Source organism: Falco peregrinus, chromosome Z (assembly GCF_023634155.1).
Source record: "Falco peregrinus isolate bFalPer1 chromosome Z, bFalPer1.pri, whole genome shotgun sequence".
Lineage (NCBI taxonomy): Eukaryota > Metazoa > Chordata > Aves > Falconiformes > Falconidae > Falco > Falco peregrinus.
Window position 1 is genome coordinate 18,062,960 of NC_073739.1, and position 20,885 is coordinate 18,083,844.

Below are 20,885 nucleotides of genomic sequence, written 5' to 3' on the forward strand. Positions count from 1 at the left end.
GGTAGGGATACGGACGAGGGAGTACTGTACCTTTTCGGTGCATGTATCTAGGCAGCTAGAGGACAACTAGCTGATGTAGTGTCCCATTTAGTAATCCATTTAAGGGGATCTCTCTGGGAAACTGGAGCCACTCTCTCCTTTGCAATCCTTTGTCATTACTACGTGTGTGCTTCCCGGGGGATGGAGTATTTAATATTTCTACTTTCTGAATTGCAAATGCAATTTGTTCATTTCCAATGATGGGCGAAAAGAGGGGAGGGAACACGGAGAAGAAGGGAAAAAAGAGAAAAATAATAATAAAAAAGCGTTAGCAACTCCTCTCCAGACCCAAATTCCACTACGGTTGCACTCCAGGAAGTCCCCTTCAGTCGCGCCTCGGGAGGTAAGTCATTTCGGGGTCTTCTCCTGCTCCCTCTCTACCAAAAGTGCTCCCGGTGCGACAGCTGCTTCAGGAAAACTCCTAGGCTGGAGGCACTCGCCGTGCCACTGCAGGAAAGCGAAGTCGCTCCTCGCCCCGGGCTGCCAGGCATTGGACTATGCGCGGCGAGGACTGGGGAGCCGCTGTCTCCCGCCGCCGCCGCCGCCGCCGCCGCCGCCGCCGCTGCCCTGCCTCCCTTCGGCGCCCGCCGCCCGCCTCCCCTGCCCCTGGGACGCGGCTCCGCCAGCGGAGGCGGAGACAAAGCCCGGACTGGACAGCGGCGGGCGGGCGGACGGGCGCGCCCCGTTCCCCGCCCCTCCGCTCGCCCCGCCCCGCTCCGCCGGACGGGGCACACGCCCGGCAGCACCGCCCCGTGGGCGGGGCCCCCGGGGGGGCGGGGTCTGCCGGGGCGGGGCGGCCACCGTAGAGCCCCGGGCGGGGGCGCCGGCGGCGGCTACGCGGAGGCGCTGCCTGGCCGTGCCGGCGGGGGGCGGTTCCTCTTCCAGCGCTTCCTCCTCGCCGGCGCGGGGCCGCTGCCGAGCGTTACCGGGCTTACGCCAAGCAGGTGCGAGCGGAGGGGACCCGCGGCCTCCGGCCCCCGCCCCCGGAACTGCCGCCGCCCCCAACTCCCCGGCCGGCGGCGGCGTGGCGGGGGGCCCGAAGCCGGGCTTGCGGAGCCGCCTATGAGCGGCAGGAGCAGCCCGGGCCGCCCGCGGCGGGGCCACGGTGCGCGGTGCCGGGGACCCGCGGCTGCTCGGCGGGCTGCGGGCGCGGCAGTAGGGGCCGCTGCGGAGTGCGGGGCGGCGGCGCAGCCCCGCGCATGTCGCCGCCTGGCAGAGGGCGCCGGGTCTCCCGGGCGCGATCCCCCGTGTCCCTGGGGGGCGCGGGGGCTGGAGCCGCAGCTGCCGGCTGGCGCGGGGCTCGCCCTCCCGCCTGTATTCCTGCCCCCCTTCCCTTCGCCCAATCCCGCCTCGGTGGTCGCTCGCTGCGGTAATCCCCGTCTCGGAGCCGATCCAGCCAGCTGCAGGAGCAAGCGGCGCTAATGCATTAATCCCCCCTTCTCCGGCCCCGCGCCGAGGCCCCCCGCCGCCGCCGGCGGTAATCCCCCCCGCCCCGGGCCGCGGGGACTGTGCCGGGCGCCGCTCTTCCACCCGCCGCGCACGGCGGCGGAGCCTCCCGCGCCTTCACCCTGGCCCCGCCGGCGCCGCGGCCCCGGGACGGCGGCCCCGAGAGCGGGTGGTGCGGGCTCGGCCGCCCCCGCGCGGGACTGCCCCACCGCGCCGCTGCTGACTGCGGGGCGGGCTGCGGCGTGGAGCCGGCGGGGCGGCGGAGGGTCGGTGCGCTGCGCACCCCCCGCACGCCTCCCCGCCGCGGCGCGCAGCCCCTCCAGTTGTAGCGTTAATTTCCAGCCTCCAGATCTCGCCGGAGTAACGCCGCAAGGAGAGCCTCGAGTTACTGCAGCGCGAAGGTATCCAGTTTCCAGAGGGTTCATTTACATTACATGTGCAATTGCTTTAACACGATTTATACTTGGGGGTTTTTTTCTTTCTTTTTTTCCCAAACCAGGTAAGTGAAAGGACAGACTGCAACTAGGGGTTTTGCTGCCGGGCCACTAAGTGTGGCATTAAAATGAAAGTAATTGCTTGTTTACGACAGCTGTTTTTCAGCCTTTTATTTTCAGATAATGAAAAGACTCTTGAGAAATTGGTTTTGGTTTGGTATTTGATTTGGGATCTAAAATTACACACGCATTCATTCAGTTTCTAGTTGTTAGATTACAAAGGAAAACATTCATCTGTATCAGGGAAAAGTTTCTTCTTTCCTTTCAGACAGTTGAAACTGATTGTATACTTAGGGTAATTTTCTGACCAAAGGAGCTGAGACTTAATATATATTTTCTTTCTTTCTTTCCCTGAAAATCTAAAACAGAAGCCAGTTCTGCACCAAACAGAGTAATTGCTGGGGACGGATAAATTTTAGTGGAACAAACTTACCCTAGATCTGAAAGCAATTAGAGAAACTGAACTGGTACAAATAATTTCTGGGCACCCAAGCGTGTGTCAGGGGGGTAAACCAGATGAATGTACCATGATTTGCCAAGACCCCTAACTCCATTTCCACAAAGAGGCCCCCAGTCATCTCATGCTACTTTTCCCCCTGTCAGGAAACGCGAACTGAGACCAAACACAGTCAGGATTTGTGGGAAATGCCCATTCAAGAATACTGAAGGCTGACATTCAGTCATTACATTATGCTCAATCACTACGCAGTTTTGAGGTGTTCAGAACTTCCACTGACTTTGTTGTGGGTTTGAACTGTAAGCAGATCTAGATTGGGCCCTTGCTGTGTGCTTCAGATACTTCACAAATATTTCCGCAATACTGAATGGTTTATTTTACACTTGCATTTCTTCATTAATCAAGAGGCTCTCTGACAGAGAAGGTTTGCCCCCCTTTATTTAGGGGTTTGAAAAATACAGACCAGATTTTTATATTATGAAAGTTCTGCAAGAAGCAGGGAGCACAAAAGAGTTCTATTTTCCAGACACTGGTACTAGCTAAGGCACCAGTTGCTAGAAGTTTCATATTCAAGTTCTTTTACGAAAGTTTTTTCTATTCAGCCATTTTCTTTCCCTGTCTTTAATTTCTTATTTCCAAGCCTGCACTGCCTAATTTCTTCACTTCAGTCACACATCATAGCCCTTTTCATTTAGCCTTCTGTCAAAACAAAAGTCAGCTCTGCTGTCCTTCATTCCCTCACTGCTGCTTTTGCTCTTAACTCACTGGAATTGATCTGCAAAATCAAGATGTGTCTTCATGGCTAAAAAAACGCCCTCTTTTCTTTTACCTGACTCCCTGTTCCCTTTCTGTCTCTGTACCCAGTCCTGTAAATTGTTGTCCTGATCTTTCTCTCCCACCAAGTTTTTTAAGCTGTTTTTGTGGAACTTTAATATCAATCTCAATTCTCCATGCTGTCAGATTTTCTGAAAACAGAGACACAACCTTATTTGTTTTCCCTGGACTAGTTAACAACTGTGGGCTACTCACACTGGCTTGGGGAAGGGAATTATTACCCTTGTTGATGGGAAAAGACATATTTTTTCACTGGCTGCTTTTTGGCAGCTGCAGAGGTAGTGTACAGTGGGTTTTCCAGTCAGGAATTCTTGGTAAGGTCTCCATGGAGCTGTGCATTTTAAAAGCCTTGTCTGGGCAATTCACACGAGCTATAGAGAAGTTCTCCAACTCATTCCAACCCCTCTTCAGAAAAGGTCTCTACCAAAGGTGTGACTTGAGTGTATATGAAAATGTTACCTCTACCCCTCCCTCCCAATTACATATGAAATATGTTGACTTGAAGTTTGTCGGACACCTGGCCTACATGAGGGAATGGCTCTTGGGTGTCCTTCGCTGGCAGCAGCTGATTCTTTAAATTGGGTTTTGTGAAGTTCGACGCTGTTGACTTGGCAAGCCCAACACTGTATACATTTCCCATATATTTCCCACTCTACCAACTTCCCAGAGCCATGTGACTGTAGGAGCAGCATCCCATTAGATACAGTCCTGAGGAGCTGGAATACTGCAGGGGTGCGATGGCACCTTGTCATTAAGCACATCCCATTCCTTATCCTCCCATGTCAGAAAAACCTGTGCAATATTCCCCAGTTTCTGTATCAGATGTTATTGTTAGATTCAGTTCAGTTCATTCTTGCCCCCGTTTCAAAGATTCAAAGTGCAGCAGTTTCATGTTGACAAGAAGCAACACACAAGAGTGACAGAGCTGAGGATTTTGACAGCTGTCTGAGAAACACTCTGGGGTTTTTCCCCTAAGAAGGTCTGAGACAGTTTTGATGTCCAGAAGACACTTGAAGCCTGTAATCTTAGGAGGGCTTGTAACTCCTTTTTCCCCCTTTCCCATTCTGGCATCAGAGGAGATGCCTTTACCTGTCAGGATGTATCTCACCACAAATAAAAACAAAATGTTAAGTACAGGGACATCTTAATGTAAAGAAGCGTTGACTTCTTTAATCTTACAGCAATAGTGAAAGCTCATCAAAGTGCAAATATGATTTTTGTCAAGACAACATTATTGAATGCCTGGCAAAGTAATTACTCCTACACAGAGAAAAATAAGATCTTTCTTTTAAGCTGTTCAGAGGAAATCGCCAAACTCAGCTGTACTCTAAAAATGTGGTTGAAAGGGAACAGGTTTTTAACCAGCATGTAGCTGTTCTTGGGCACACTGCAGCTAAAGGAAAGAAGAGTCATAAAAGCCAATATGGACCCAATTCTCAGTCTTTTAATGTAAAATGGCAAAGGCTCTTTTGCCCAATTAACTCCTGCAGAGTCAGGCTCATAGTTTAAAATTATGAGTGCTAGACATTTTGCAGACTGCTGTAAGCATGTAGAATGAGATTAGATTAAAAACAGTTAGGTCAAGAGTTTCCTCCATTGATGAGATTTTTAATGGCTGGTGAACTCCTGCAGAATTCCTTCTATAACTAAGGACCTTACTAGAAATGCCACATTTTTAGGCTGCTGGATGGCATATATGTATTTGCTTTTCTGAATCAGTTTGTTCAGACATTTTCCGAATGAACACCCAGGTGACTGTAGGCTGACCTGGGGTGCGCTCAGCAGGGGTGCCCAACATGTTCAATATTCAGGCAAGTTGTTCAAAATGCTTACTGGAAATACCAGGAGCTCCACTGAAAGATTTGCCTGGGAACTGAAAGGGAGCCTGTCTGTGCCAATTGTGTTCAGGTTGGTCTTTACAGCTATGGAGGATTTTGGAAGGCAAACAAGGCTGTGGAGCAGATGTTTTATGCAGAAGGCTGCCCTGGTCAGCCCCTGCTGTACTGTGCCAGAAAAATCAACAGAAATTCATGTTGCACCATGAGCAGTATTCACATGTCACTGTGTCATCTACTTCCCAGAACCGGAGAGTGTTACATGATGGTGAAATAAGCAGAGAATACTGTGGATAGCGGCTGGACCATATGGTGAAGGGAGTGGTTCCCTGTTAAAAAGACAGAATAACTGAGTGTGGAAGATCAATATGGGAAAGTGATGTAAAATTTAACTGTCGTTAAAACCAACAGAGATTTGCAGAGATTCATTGTCAAATTACTCTAGCCACATATGGGCCAGATCCTCCTCTGGTGTAAATTAACACGATCTTGTTAATGTTAATGTGTCCGTATCAATTTCACCTGCTGCTGATCTGTTTTATAAAATTTCACCAGGAAGGGAGTGTATGGTAATTTTTAACTAGCCTATGGAGCTCCACAACAGAAAAATAACAGATCTGTTGTATTCCGTAGGTAGTTGTTTAAGTCACTAGAAAAATTATTTGCTATTGAACTCTATCGGATTTTCCATAAAGGGAAGCTTACTTTCTTCACACATTGGATGTTGATGATCTCACATTCATCTCTTCTCGTAGGGTCTCTGAGAGGAGAATTAATCAGAAACTGCAGAGAGAGCATCTAGAGAGAGTTTTCAGGGTTTCTTTCCCATCAGTTTTAATATGGAAGGAGACCGTATGCTCCTCCATTACTTCACAGTGGTTTAGTTTCAAGTATTGTGCCTTAAATTTTTAGTTCACTACTTCAGAAATTCACCCACCCCACCCCCTCCCCGAGTTTTTCCAGCATTGTGCTTAGATGTTGCATCCTTTTTGAGTACAGTGAAGAACTGAATGGAATAAAATATGTCTCTCAGCTGCTGTTTCTCTTTATATGATTAAGGTTTGACACTGAGTTGTTTGGACAGCAAGCAAAGAGGTGTAGAGAGACTCTCAGAAAACACGTAAAAGATATTTTGATTGGAAAGTTAAGTCAAATTCATAGAGTTTTCTTGGGGTGAATCCTCTGTGCTCATCAGGACTCTGTAAAATCAGGGGCTTGATCAAGAGCTTAAGGCAAACAGTGAGAAAAGAGATTTATTTTGGCTTTGCCTGTGTTCTTGCAGCAGATAAATATGAACCACCGTGAACCATTTCAGTGGCTCCCAAAAAAAGCAATGAACATTTCAGATCTAGATGGAGGAACTAAGTGTAAAATTATTATAAATGAGAAGACTGCACTGAAAGAAGTCAATATTATAATAAAAGTGTTTTAAATACAATTACAGCATCAAACTGAGAGCAAATCCAATTTTAAATAATAATAAGTGGTTAGTTTAATAAGTCAAAGTCATTGCTTTCAGTGTCCCTTCAGCTGAACTGAGCCCTTAGGAACACTCAGTAAGTAGAATTACCAGGCAATACAATATTACCAAAGAGAAACCTTTAATGGTTTCAGTATCTGAAATAAAGAGGCTTTATTCCATCCTCCTCCCCAACACACACGTACTTGAATTCATAACATTAAATCTCATCCAGCTGACTTTATTTTTTTTTTTTAACCCTCAGATTCATGGCAGTGGGAAGAAAAAAGGGCCTGCAACTGACAAACAAAAAAAAAAAATAAAAAGGAAGGAGACAGAGGGGACAAGAGCAGCCAGGACAAAATGGAAGAGGTGAGGAGAAGGCTCCAGCTGAGAAAATTTATGAAGCAGAGTGTGCAGTGTGGGTGGGAGGGAGGGAAACCAGAGACAAGTGATGGGGGAAGGAGAAAGGAAGAAAGAGGACCAAAGTAAGAGCACAGCAAATAGTCTTTCTGTGAAGCAAAAGATTAGTGAGATATAGTAAAGCAATGCAGGAAAAATGGGATTGGTTAAACCTTGACAAATGAGCAGCTGTTGGAAAATGATCCTTTAGTCAGGTTTTGTCCTTCAACCCTGCGAGATTACTTAAGTAAAACAAGTAATGAGAGGCTGAGTTGCCCTAGGTTTACACTTGCTTTTAAACAATATGAATATTTTTACATACTAAAGGAGAAATTAATGTCAAACACATTATGGCCTGCTAAGATACAGAAGAGTGACTGTAAATGTGTTGAAAGACATGACAAAGTATTGGGGAAGAAAAAAGCGTGTCCTGCTCTTGGCAAAGCAGTTTTCATTAGTGTCAGTCACCTTCCCACACAGCCTGATGAGCTACTTGGACCTAATTCTGTGTGGAAAAATTGACAACAGGATAGCCAGGAAATAACAGTGCTCTGGGACAGGGATCAGATGGTGGATCAGTCTAGAAAGGCACTGGGGTGACCAGCTGTCACCATCCCCAAGTGGGCTGGCTGTAGTTCACCTTCTCTTGGCTCACACCTGTGAGCAAGGCGAAAACAGGAGACTAGTGGAAACTCCTCTCTCCCACCCCCCCTGTGCACCTGCCCTAGCCAAGGGTGAGTTAATGTCCTTGGTGTGTCATGGGTAAGAGCAGAAAATTATTCCTCTCCAAGGGAGGACATGGGATGAGCCACCAGTTTGTAGCACAGTGTGGCTTTTGTGGCATACAGTGGGGAATTGGCACTGGGGAGTTGATGGGGTCTTTTCAGTGTTTTCTGAGCATCCTTTATCTGACCAAGAAGTTATTCAGGAAAAAGAGCTGAAATGGTTATTTACCTTTGTCTGCTTGTCTGTAATCATTCTGCTAAGAGGAAAACTGTCAGGATGGTGTTTCTAGCTCTAGTTCAATTAACTGCCATGGAAAGGGCTCTCTCTTCGCTTTTCCCTGTATTGCATTGGGCCAGAAAAGGTAATAATATGAATGCTGGAGGCACAAGTTCAGTAGTCTAGATTTATCCAGGCAGCTATCTGTACTCTGCCAATAGTACTTGTATTTAAAAGGGTTTTACTTGGCGAGAAGCTGCAGTGAAGCTAGTACAGGTAGCTGTGGAGCTAGACATTTCTTATGTGTGCAGAGAAGACAGCTTCTGGCCTGTCGGAGGGTGATGGTGACTACAGCATTACTGCCAGGTGCAGCCTCTCCCTCTCCCCGGGCTGGCTGCAGGCTGGAGTTTCCTGGTGATTATCAGAGCTGAAAAGCATTTGCTAATGAAGCCTGCAGTATTACCAGGGAATGAGGGAAGGGGAGTGGAGACTTCCCGTGTTTACTCATTCCTGGCAATCTTTAGCTACCCCCTGCTCCTGAGTGCGACTGTCCCAGGTAAACCACAGCCGAGACATTCCAACCCTGCCTAAGTGAGTTTCAGTCACTCCGCTGTGACTGATACTAGTGCAGCAAAGTTGAGGGGAAGTGACTGAAAGCTGTTTGGAAGATTTATCATTGATCCAACAGAAAGGGCAAGAGACCCTGCTGAAACTGACTGCTAGGAGAAGCCTGTTTGACTCACCATGAAAGTAGGATATTTAATTTCTGAGTCAAACCATTGTCCTTTCCTTAAACCATCATGCCAAATGTAGTGTATTAGAGCGTACTTAACCATGCGTGTGTGGAAGTTTAGTAGATAGAGAAGGATACCTCATAGGTGCAGAAGTGGCAGGGCTATATATAAAGAAGAAGAAATGTGGAGAAAAACATCAGCTTGCATGAAATAAACCACAGGTGTCCTCATTTATGCGCCATCAGCAATGAAACTCCCACTAACTGAAAAATAATTTCACCTATTATTGTCCAGGGTATCATTTATAGCAATATTCTTGGTGACTAACTCTTTGTTTTGTCTGTCCTGAAGACATTATTCCTCACTTTTGGCAGGGATTTCCTGTGGATGTTGCTTGAATTGTGCATTCAGCCCTGTGTGGAATATGCATTAGTGTTCACAGATCAGCAGAAAACACATGTGCATTTTAATATCTACTTACATGCTATGTCACAGACACAAATAAAACTTGATTTAAGAGTATTAATTTTTGCTTGTGTCTATGTTCTATTGAAATCTTTGAGTGTTCAGCTGAATAAAAACCAAAGCAGATGTATAAATGACGTTTGATGTGGGTTAAAGTGCTTGGGGTGAAGAGGTGGCCTTACAGAAGTCTTCGGGAGTTTTGTCACTGACTTTCACAGGACCAGAATATCACTCAAGATGCGAAATCCATTACATTAACCGATTTGTAACCGTACATTCTAACTCTATGAAAACAGAAAATTAAGAAGACCATAACTGTAAAATAAAATAGATAAAATAAAACAGGCATTAAACTGGAAAGTCTGATTCAATTCTTGGTCTCACTGGAGTCAGTGGCAAAACTGTAGCTGACTTCAGTGCGGTGAGACACCGATTTTCAAGTCCAAATCCAGAATTTGGCAAGGTCTTTCTGTGTATCAGGTAACACATATACAAGCCACCTTTTCCCACAATCTGCTCCATGCTAATGGAATGAATATCCCATTCCTGCCTTTTGGGAACTGGTTTCACAGTGACTTTACCTGTGCTATTTGCTCTCAGATCAGTGTCTGACACCAACAGATAGATGTTTTGTATGTATGGTTTTGTTGGTTGGTTTGTTTGTTTTGTTGCTTTTGTTTTAAAAGGAGTTTATGTTGTTATTTTTCATTTTGGCCTGCCAGAATTTAAAAATAGGCAAGACCACTGCATAAAGTACCTTTGATACCCTGAAATTTTCCAGCAGAGTTCTAAAACCTTTTAAGTAGGGGGCTTACAATGAAAACTCTACAGTGACCTTAATAATGGTGGCAGATTATAATATGCAGGTTGCTAAAATGTCTAGTTAATGAATGTCAGTAGGATTGGAAAATGAAGAGGGCACTTCTTAAGGTCACCATGCTGTGATAGATTTCTATCACTAGTAACAATGAAAAATGCACAGGAATCTATAAACACTGCCTCTTTCCTCCAGAAATTGGCACCATCTCTTATTAATTAAATTGAATACAGAACAATATAAATCTCCCAGTGCTTATTCCACTGATTTCATACATACTAATGAGGATGAGCTTCTGAAGCTGGTGGTTGGGATCATTTATTCAGCGGTGGGAAAAATAACATCAGAATTCAGACCCCCTGCTGACTTTGCACACTGTTGTGCTAGATTTATATTGGCCTACTAATAAGTAACTGAATACATTAAACGAGGCACTCGTCACTGCAAGGGTTACAAGGGACTCCTTGTTTTTCTTCCTTGTGTATTCTTTGGTGAGGAGATTAGGGGAGATGGGCCCATTATGTAAGTCTCTCCTCTTCGTATTTCATCCACTAGTTCAAAGCACTCTTTTTCCAAACAGAAACTATGCCAAAGCTCTCATCAATCATTGAGTCCCAGCAGTTGCAAACTCACTGATTTTGATGTGAAGTGTGACAGTCCTGCCTCTTTTTCACCTAAGAAAGTGAATCACACTATGCTTAGCAGTTCAGACTCTACATCGCACAGTATGCATGATTAGCGAAGAGAGAAAATACAGGGCATTCAGCAGCCAATGAAACGTCCCTTTAGTGCTCTTCTCTGGGAGAAAATACAATGGAACAAGTAAGCTGGATATTCCAGTGCTGCATATGTTACTGCAAAAAACCTGGGAGAGTCCTGTATATCCACATTTAATTTTAAACTGAGAGACTCAGCTTCTCAGTCTTCTAGATTTAGGTTAGAAGGCAGTATGCGCTGTGCTGCCAGACAAATGGTTTGTGTTACAAACCTAAAATACAACACTATTACCACACTCTATAGCAAATGCCCTGCGTCCATGTGTGTAAGTTTGGCAGGGAAGTATTGAAAACAGTGCTGTATGGCAACTGGCAATAAATGAAGACTTTTAAAAATCTGTGACTGCTGTATTTTCTCTGTCCACCACTTGTTAGGAGACAGGCAAAGTGCACCAGCTACTTCAATCAGCAAACTCATCCCTTCTACAGATGAGTTTACAGCGTGGTGTGGGAAACTCGATTAGCCTTATTAGCTCAGACTGTTTAACTGCACAGGTAATTAAGAGTGGCCACCTCTTCAAAAAGCTCCAGCTGCACTATGGCTGTACTGAAGAGTGGGAGGTGCTTTTGACATGTTTTGCAAGCAAACTGATGGAAAGAAGACAATTTCTGAAGAACAGGTGACATATTGGACACGGATTTGTGCAAGTGGGGCTCCCGTGTAACCATCGTCTCCAAACTGGCTAAATGGTTCAGTTTCTTCAGGTGAGTTGCAGAAAGGGTTCCAGTACACAACTCATTGCCCTCATGTTATGTGGCTGGAAGATCAGGCCTGAATGAATTCAGTGGTGAACGAGGAAATAAAAAAAAATAGTGGTGATGAAATACAGTCTATTCCTTATTTGTACTGTGTGTGGTAATATATAGGTGAAGCTTTGCGAAAGATTTTGTTATATGTTCCAGTTGACTTTATATGTTCCAGTTTTGAAAAAAAAAACCCTAAAAAATAAAAAATCCTTAATTTTTGTTGGCTTTTTTTTTTTTTGGTTGTTGTTGTTTTGGGGTTTTTTTTTGGGGGTGTGTGTGTGGTTTGTTTACTGAAGTTTCTGTGTCCAGTGTTAGAAAAGCAAGACTATAACATTCTTCAGAGGTAATGGGCGCAGAGCAGGTGGAGGTTCTCCTTTGTATATCATGAAGGAGATCTCAGTCAATTTACTTTCCATTTTTATATGCATCTTGCTTGCTACATTTCCTTCCACCTGACAGCTCTTGTTGGTGACCTGTTTTGTGAATGGAGATATTCTTTCCTTTGAAGTTGTAATTTGTCTTGAAGGAACTACCTAGGAAGCAGTCTTTACTGTTAGACCTTGAAGCAGGGTGGGGATTGTTAGTCACCTCTGAGCATGTGGGTAAATCACAAGTAGTATATTTTACTTTAGGAACTCAGTTTTACATTATAACTTTCTCCTTGAGAGGTCATGCTCTTGCATATCCTTTCTTGTTTGTGGAACTTAACATTCCAACAACAGCACTAAATGTGTTTTATTTGTAATATACAGCGCATCAAATGCTAGTGCATGCAAATAGTAACTATGATGTGAAACAGCATTTGGAGGAATGGGTGAAATATAGAGAACAGTCAAATTCATTTTGCTATACTGATAGGAGAAAGATGTATTTTTTTTATATAAAGCAGATCTTATCTCACTGACCTTACCTCTTTCATCTCATTGCTGGGCTTTTTTTCTTTTTCTTTTTTTTTTTTTTTTTTATTGCTACCTTTTAGAATCACAGGGTTTATGTATGTTTAACTATATAGAGGAGGCACTTGGTAATAAATGACTTTTCAAAACCATGACCTCTTTGTTCTGGTGCCAGTAGCTGTAGGACAAAGTTTTTATGATGCATCAGTTATATGCCCATGAGAAAAGATGTAAAAGAAACTTGAGAAACCTCTGTTACTTAAAGTATGTGTACTGAATATGGAAGTAAAGCCTTAACACATCTTTTAGTTCACCAATCCTTTCTTTGCAATCTTAAGAGTCAGTTGCCCTATGTATTTACTGGAAGTAAATATGGGGCAGAAGTAAAGCAGTCAGCTGCAAGGATGAGGTAGAGATGGAAGTTGCTATGCTAAGTCTGTAAGAAGTTGTAGGAGCCTGAAGATCTTCTTTGGATGATATCCAAACCAGGGATGCAAATTTTCCTGGCTGCAGTTTACAGCATTGAGAGTCTAAAATTATGGCAGATACTTAGTACTTTAAGCTACCTCCTACTCAAATATCTGATTCCTAGACTTTTGTACCACATTGAAATTACACCATTGCATGCTGAAGATTATAATCTATTCTCCTTTAAAAGAAAGTCCATTAAAACTACATATGTTATCATTAATATACTTATACTTGGCAAGTCTTCTACATCTGTGCACTATTTACCTTTTGATTACAAATGTAATGAGAAAAATGGTGTGTAGGGATTTGCTTGGCAAAATATCCTGTATGAATGGCACACAATATACCTAGGGCAGTAAGGTGGAGACAGATCCAGAAAGGGATGCAGGTATCTAGTATGCAGCCAAGATCGTGTCCACGCTGTAACCTGTATTTGTAACTCTCCTTCTAAAGCAAGGTACTTAACTATCCAGAATGATACTATTGCCAGTTACCTTGTTGAAACTGGGATTTAATTCACTGTGTTTCCCTGAACAAACGGATCATGCAAGAGAGGAGTCATACCTAAACATGTAAACTTACAAATGCTGGAATTCTGTGTTTCAGATAGGACAACTGTAAAAAAAACCAACTGAGTAGCAAAGCTGGACCCAGATCCAGTGCAAATTTCCATAAAAGAATGAACCTATCCAGATAAACAGCTTAGAACAATTTCTGCAACTCAAATGTGTTGTAATCATTACCAGACCTGTTTTTATATGGATTTGAATCCATTAAATTCCTTGGCATTATTCCTGATTTCTACCTCTAGCGATATACGTTGTATTATTAATATCTCATACTGGATAAATGCTCAGTTCTTTCTGCCTCCTTCTGTTTTATGTGTATGCATATACTAAGTGACATCCAGGAGATGTCTTCTTGTCTGTGGGTGATAAAAATTCTTAATGCTTATATTGTGACTGAGTTCACCTGTTTATTCAAGCAGCACACAAATGTCACTTTGCTGGTTTAGGTCTCCTCCCTTGGCTGCTGTTTTCTGCCCTTGCAACACTCATACACCTACTAGAAGGATGAGATAGGCAGCTCCTCTCGTGGCCTTCATCTTATTTCTCCTTCTATTAGGAAGCATTAAGGTAAGAATGTGCCTGTATACATGATCAATAGGCCTTGCAGGAGGTGAGGTGTTTAAACTCCATGACATGTGTCATGTCAAGGAGCCCTGGGAGCTGGGATTCCTGACACTGGCCATTTGGATATGACTACAAGGAAAGCAGGCTGGACTGACCTACAGAAAATAATTTTTAACTGCAGCTAATAGCAAAACGCTGTCAAAGTTTCAAAGGATTTAGCAACATTTCTGTAGGAAACATTTAAAGGGTCTTGTTAAATCAAACATTCCCATTTAGCTCCAGAGGCATTCATGTCCCAGGTCTGCAATGTTTGGTTACACTTCTATTGTTTGATGTAAAGCCTTAGATCTTCAATTAATATGCAATTCAGTGTTCACTGAGACAATGACAGGATCTACTCAGCATTTTGGCAGCTTTGTGAAACTCAGATAAACTCTAACCTTTGCCAAATACAAAGGATGATAAAAGCAGAAGTTGCTCTTTCCAGCTGAATTAAAATAAACTGCCAATGACTTTGTAGTCCTCATCTTTTTTGCTGCTTTACTGTGGTAACCTTCAGCTGGCATTGCATGGCGCCTATAAAATACCCACTGCAGAATTAATAAACAGAGCTGCAGCAGCACGCGGGAAGCCAGACACGTGAGTCTGCCCTCAACCACTTTTCATCCATTAGATTCAAAGCGAAGCATATGTTGCTAGATCTCTCTAGGCTGCCCCTGGAAATAGGTAAGGAGTCAAATGCTACAACAATCTACTTAAAATGCCTTTGAATGCAGTGGGGCAGGATTTCACCGAGCCTGTTAACTGGGAGCAGAGCGAGATAGCATCATGAAGATCCTTTCATGTCCATATCTCAGGGCTGAGATGTTGAAAGAGCCAAGTACAAAAATTGTATGAAAACCTGGTTTCCTGTAAAATTATTTGAATTCTAAAAGACCATGATTTTCTGCAAAGAAGAAAAAATGTAATGCTACTCTTTACGGAGTCAATAGACAGTACAGAGGCAGAAAAAAACCCCAAAAGCAAAACCAAAGACCTAAAATATTGTTGAGGGGTGGTTTTCTGCATCATATGAAATCCTGTGTGTGTGATCTGACAGTTTATGACTGTATCTCAGGGCTGAGAACTAGTTCTGCATAAAACAGGGGAGCATATTTATGATTACTTTTCACTCATATTACCAGACATGGCGGGGGCTGGGTGTGTGTGTGGGGGGAAGTTCCCATGACGTGCTATTTTTAGTCACTCACGAAGTCACAACAGTTCTACATTTCTACTGCTTAGTGCAAGGTCTGTTTTGTCTCTGGAAGTTTTTCAGAGAGAATAGGTGTGAAAGGCCCTCATATGCCTGTTTAAACAGTGTTTTATCTGACTTAAACAATTCAAGTGGTAGGGTTTTGTCAGCCTGACACATCCAGGTTGAAAAGTATTTAAGAGAGAATCACACAAACAGCTCCCGTAGCAGATTGAAGAGGGTGATAATCCAGGTGAGCTGCAGAAAGCTGGCCTTGGAGAGCTGGGGTGGGCACTGGGTGGTGGAGTTTTTAAAAGATCAAGTGATTAACCGTGGTCCTAGGACTGTGCACCCAAGGGTTAACACAACGTGGGTTACGGCCTGGATAAGCAGTCCTGTAGGCTAAGGGGTGAAAAGAGGAAAACCTCACATGCTCTGCTTCAAGTCAAGTAGTCTCGTTCGTTAGGAGGGGTTTTGGGAGCGATATGTTGGCATTGATGTAGTTGCAGTGGCAGCTTCATCCATCCGGTAGTCTGGGGACTGGTCTACTCAACAGCTTGGGCAAGGCTTGGTTGGGTTGTTCAGTCCTCTCATCTGTATGAGAAGACTCGGAGCTCCAGGGGAGTGCTGCTGCTGCCATGCTACTGGGTCTGTGACGCTGAATTACTTACAGCCTCATTTATGACCCTGTTTCACTTCACGTGACTGATCTGAAGAGCCATTGCACTGAGAGCAGTGAGGCTGACAAGATATGAACAGGGAGATTGATGACTCTGGAATAAACTTTGGCATGTTGATAGAGGCAGCATGCTGCAAAGCATGTCGGCTGAAATCCCTGTCAGGGGCACGAGGGAGCTGATCTTGAGTGAGCCACGTAACACCAGCCTGTGAGACGAAAAGGGGCATAGGTAGTATCAATATCACTTCCTCAGTTTTCTGAAGCCTACTTTCAAGATTACTTTCTTTTTCTTTTTTTAAGTCAAAATGATTTAGCAAGTTTGTAACTAGTTTCAGGACCACTAAGCCAGGGTTATGGCTTAAATAAATATGCTTTTAACTGTTTTCAGAAGAAAAAATATATCCAGACACAGTTTCATTATTGTCTATTTCCTGTTAAGTGATTGTATCAGAAATCATGCTACATGGAAACCATTTTAGGCCTATAGCTTATCCTGAGTTATTTCACTATAGGGATAAGACATCAAATGCAGGCACTTATGGAAAAATATTTTAAGATTCTTTTTACTCATAGAATGTGTATAAGTAGCTATTGCACCCATAGTGGTCTTGAAGAAGTGCTGGCAGGAAGCGGCGTGAATTTCCCATAACATGTCCATGATCAGAGGAGATATCAGTTAAATCACTGGCCAATTAATTCTGTTCCCCTTTCCTCTGTTGATTTGCTGCTTTAATTTCCTACATTTGATTTCTCCAGTGATTTTAAATTAGCTCCTCTTCAACTTAAAAAAAAGGCTAGATTGTCAAGCTTTCAAGTGAGTTTGCTGAATGGAAGAACCTCTTAAGAGGCTCACAGTAAATCCAGTGGAACAGTGCATTTTGTTTAAGTGCTTGTCGTTAAAGGTTGCAGTGCACAGTAGACTTGAAAAGAGTTTGGAAAACTGATTCAAGTACCAGCATTATTTTTCACATGAGTGCATCAAGAAAGAGCATAAAGGGTTATAAGTAAAATTTGCAACCATGGAAAATAATCAATTCACATTTTCATCTCTTTTTAATTAACTTGACTTCTTTTTACTCTTTGTCATTTACACATGGCTAGTAAGGCTTACCTTGGGTTCCACTGATTTGACAAATAGAACAAGGGATTCATTTACAGCAGTGATTCTTCCTATACAATAATTATATCACTGAGACAGGGAAAATAATCTATGAAGACTTGAACATCAAGGAAAAGAATTCATCTAGAATAAACAAGAAGATTTTGCTGCTTGACTGACATGAACGTGTTGTTCGCCCACTGGATATCTTTTCCCTTTCTCTTGGTTTACAGTGTCTGAAATCAGTCACTGAGCATCTTTTCAGCTTCTTCCTTAAGAAGTCTTTACAATGAAGCTGTGAAGTCTCCAGTATAAAGCTTTACTCACAGAACTAGCACAAATCCTGTCATCCAACATCATGTACTTCAACTGGTGCTGATGATTTCTGACACAAACCTGTGTACCTAAGAAACCATAACCCCCTGCACAGCGCAGCACAGCACAGCACTGCACAGCACAGTGTGTTACTGTAGGGGTGATTGGAGGAGCTTAAGCTGTTGCTCTGGTGATGGTAAATGATGGGGTTGCTAGTGGGACAGGCCTCTACGTGTCCTTACAGGCAAGAATTTCCTTCTCTCTTTCAGTCCACTGGTTCTCTGACTATTTTTTTATACCCACCCAGTGGTACTGCAAAGCCTGCCTTCTTCAGGCTTGTGGGAGTGATAGCTGCGAGCAGTGCAAGCAACCACAGTAGCAGCTAGAGACAGAACCACATCAAAACTGATGCCGCAGCCAATGGTTTCAACACCAGTGCCTTCAAGCTGCACTTTCTGTCTCTCCAGTGGAGCTCCTCATAGCTGACTGCTGCTAATAAGTTGCTTTCCCCTGTCAACCACTGCTCCTCCTGCACTGCGAACAATTTTAAGCTGCTGACTCCTTTTCTCGCTCTTCTCTCTCTTATTCTCACTCTGTTGCTCTCTCTTTCTCCTGCTTACCTTCTCTCTCTCTCTCTAGTGCCTCATGGTGACTAAAGGGGATAAATGTTGCATAGCCGTACCAGCTGGTAGTGTATGGTACATGTCCAGCTGCGCAAATACACAATCTTCCATTGCACTGCCTGTTATCTACCTTTCTCTGACGGTATGTTATTGCTGCTTCTAGCCTTAAACCTGGCAGTAACCACAGGGATTAAGTGAAAGGCATTCTGTTTAATATGAAAGGCGTTAAATATTTCCCTATTAGTACAGCATTTAGCTCAGTGGAGCTCTATACTTGATCGGAAACACCAAAGCAATTGGTGACTGATGCTATACGTGTATATGTTTATATAGTAGCTATTATGGAATTAAAAGATCATTGCTTTATGTCTAGATACATACACTGATTGATGGTTCATATTATAGACCTTTACTACATGACAAAATGTGCAGAGCTTAAAGACTACAAAATAGGTGGATTTGTAAATCAAAAAGAAATAAAAATAAATTTACCTCAACAGGTTCACAGTCCTTCTGCTTTCTGAATAAAACAACACAGGATAGTACACCTGTCTCTAATTCAGTTTGTAACAGAATTATCGTTCACCATTTTCATCTGACAAAATTCCCTGCTTTGCAGCATTTGGTTCATCCAGTGAGTCAGTAAGTAAAACACAAATGATTCAGTGAAACAGACACCCCCCCAAAATGGGCTACTTATGCCCATGATGCCCCATCCTTTCTTGCTGTCCAATATAGATACTGTATGCATCTGTCTAATGGATACTTTGTGCCATTTAAAACAATTTTCAAAAGCCAGTTTGTTTGTGTGTTGTAGAGTGGTACTGTTACAGCAGTGGGGATAATGATAAAACTTGATGTAATGGGAGCCCTTATCAGAGATTTTGTCATCATAAAAGACTCTTAAAAAGAGAGTTACACAGTTATGGAAGACTGATGGTGGCTAGGTTCTCGAGAAGTGTTTATGGAGGGTAAGCTAGAGCTGGGAACTTACTGAATAGGTGCAGATTTCCAAAAGCCAGATATCTGGAGCTGGTTGTATAGACAATGGCCCACCTATTATAAATCTTTTGAAAGGGAGCCTATATACTGTTAAGGGAAGTATAGAAAGTGGTGAACAGGAATAAAGAACAAACCTCACACAAATAGCTCCAATAATGAAGGAAGGTATCTGCTGCAGCTTAAGATTTGATTTATGGATATTTTATCTTATCTCTGAAAATTAATTACAGAATCTTCTGTTATGCTCTTCAGTTTTCAGATCTAAAGTGTAATTTTGTCAGGATATTCTTATTGTCAGAGCCAATTGCCTGAAAGAGAAAACCAGAATGGAGATATGTCCACAACAGAATAGATTATGAAGAGAGAAAGTACTCTTAAACCATATACTTCTACAATGTGATTAAAAAAATACCTCATAACATGACATGATAACCTAATGATCCAAGATCCCAAAATCAGCCATTTATATTCTCTACTTCATGAACAAGCATTGTCTAAAAGATCTAAATATATCTTAGGAAAACCAGTTTTAGCTTCAGGTATTACCTTTAAAAGGTAAAGATGTTTATATTAAAAAGTCATTGCTTTTTCATAGATACAGGTCATGAAAGAACTCAAAAAGGACTCTTTTTTATTTCTGAAGGGTCTTGTGGGCTCTGGTTTTTAATAATCACCATCATGACTTTAGTTTGCTGAATACCAGTAATATTCATTTCCCGTTCCAAGATCCTTATTCAGTTTTACTTACAACCTCATAAATCAGAGTCCAAATTTTTGTTTAATTTTTTTTATTATTATTTTTAGCTCCTAGGGCTAAGACAAAAAAACAGCTTGGCTATCAACTGTGAAAGGAAAAAATGAGGGACAGGCACTGTGGGGACGGGTGTGAACAGATGAAGGAAACAGAACAGCTCCCCCAGAACTTATGAAGTGTCATGAAACCCTGTAAACTTATGCTGTGGATTTCAAGGGATGAACATCTGCAATTAGCTAGGACACTTGGTGGTTGTAACTCTGATCCCTGTATTTCAATTCCCTCTGCTAAAAATGCAGGAGATTCACAGCTGTTTGTGTAGAAAAAGAGGTACAGCAATGTGTTTGTGGCAGAAAACCCATCTTTCCCAGTCAAATGACACAAAGAGGCTGCTGTTGCTGTGCCACGTATCCCAGCGTGAGCTGACCTAACAGAAATGCTAGGCTGCAAACATTCAGCTATACCAGCATAAATCATATAAGAGCATTCTCTGGAATCTGCCCAGGCTGCCATACAGATACTTGCTTCCTTGCTAGCTGCTCTCTTGTTGAGCCTGTGTTTGCTGACGACCAGGGAAGACAACACCAAACAAGTCTTTGCAATGGATAAACAGAGACCTTCATAGAACACAGGAGAAAACTTGCTCAAGCATCCTGCTTATTTAGAACCATAGAATCATCTAGGTTGGAAAAGACCTTTAAGGTCATCAAGTCCAACCATTAGCCCAGGACCGCCATGTTCATCACTAAACCATGTCCCTAAGCACCACATCTTCATATTTTATAAACACTTCCAGAGATGGTGACTCCACCACCTCCCTGGGCAGCCTGTTCCAATGCTTCACCACACTTTCAGTGAGGAAATTTTTCCTAATACCCAGTCTAAAACTCCCCTGGTGCAACTTGAGGCCATTTCATCTTGTCCTGTCACTTGTTATCTGAGAGAAGAGACCCCACCCGCCTACAACCTCCTTTTGGGCAGTTGTAAAAAGCAATAAGGTCTCCCCTGAGCCTCCTTTTCTCCAGGCTAAACAACCCCAGTTCCCTCAGCCACTCCTGATAAGACTTGTGCTCCAGACCCATTACTCTTCACCCTTCATTTCTAGGCATGGACCTATTATCAAACCTTGACTGCATTCTCATAATGCATGCAAAATACAAAACCTCTTTTGCAACAGTATTTTTTGAAGATGATTAGTGGGGATACTGAGAAGAAAGACAATTGTTTGGACT

General features: G+C 43.2%; 1 protein-coding gene and 1 long non-coding RNA gene across 7 annotated transcripts in view; one reads left to right on the forward strand and one right to left on the reverse strand.

The window, feature by feature from the left end:
- SEMA6A (semaphorin 6A) overlaps positions 1-649 on the reverse strand; it is a 126,378-nt gene extending 125,729 nt beyond the window's left edge. For 4 of the 6 annotated variants that reach the window (XM_027783144.2, XM_055790940.1, XM_027783143.2 and 1 more), the window contains exon 1: positions 31-644. The gene's annotated coding sequence lies outside the window, so the exon portion shown is untranslated. Of the gene's footprint in view, positions 1-30 lie in introns of all 6 variants that reach the window. The other 2 variants (XM_055790942.1, XM_005234938.3) reach the window with 2 other exon arrangements.
- Positions 650-828: 179 nt separating this feature from the next.
- LOC114011459 (uncharacterized) lies at positions 829-9,168 on the forward strand. Its single transcript, XR_008744907.1, has 4 exons — positions 829-983; positions 1,828-1,886; positions 6,830-6,936; positions 9,017-9,168. It is a non-coding gene; the product is annotated as an uncharacterized LOC114011459 (long non-coding RNA).
- Positions 9,169-20,885: the final 11,717 nt, after the last annotated feature.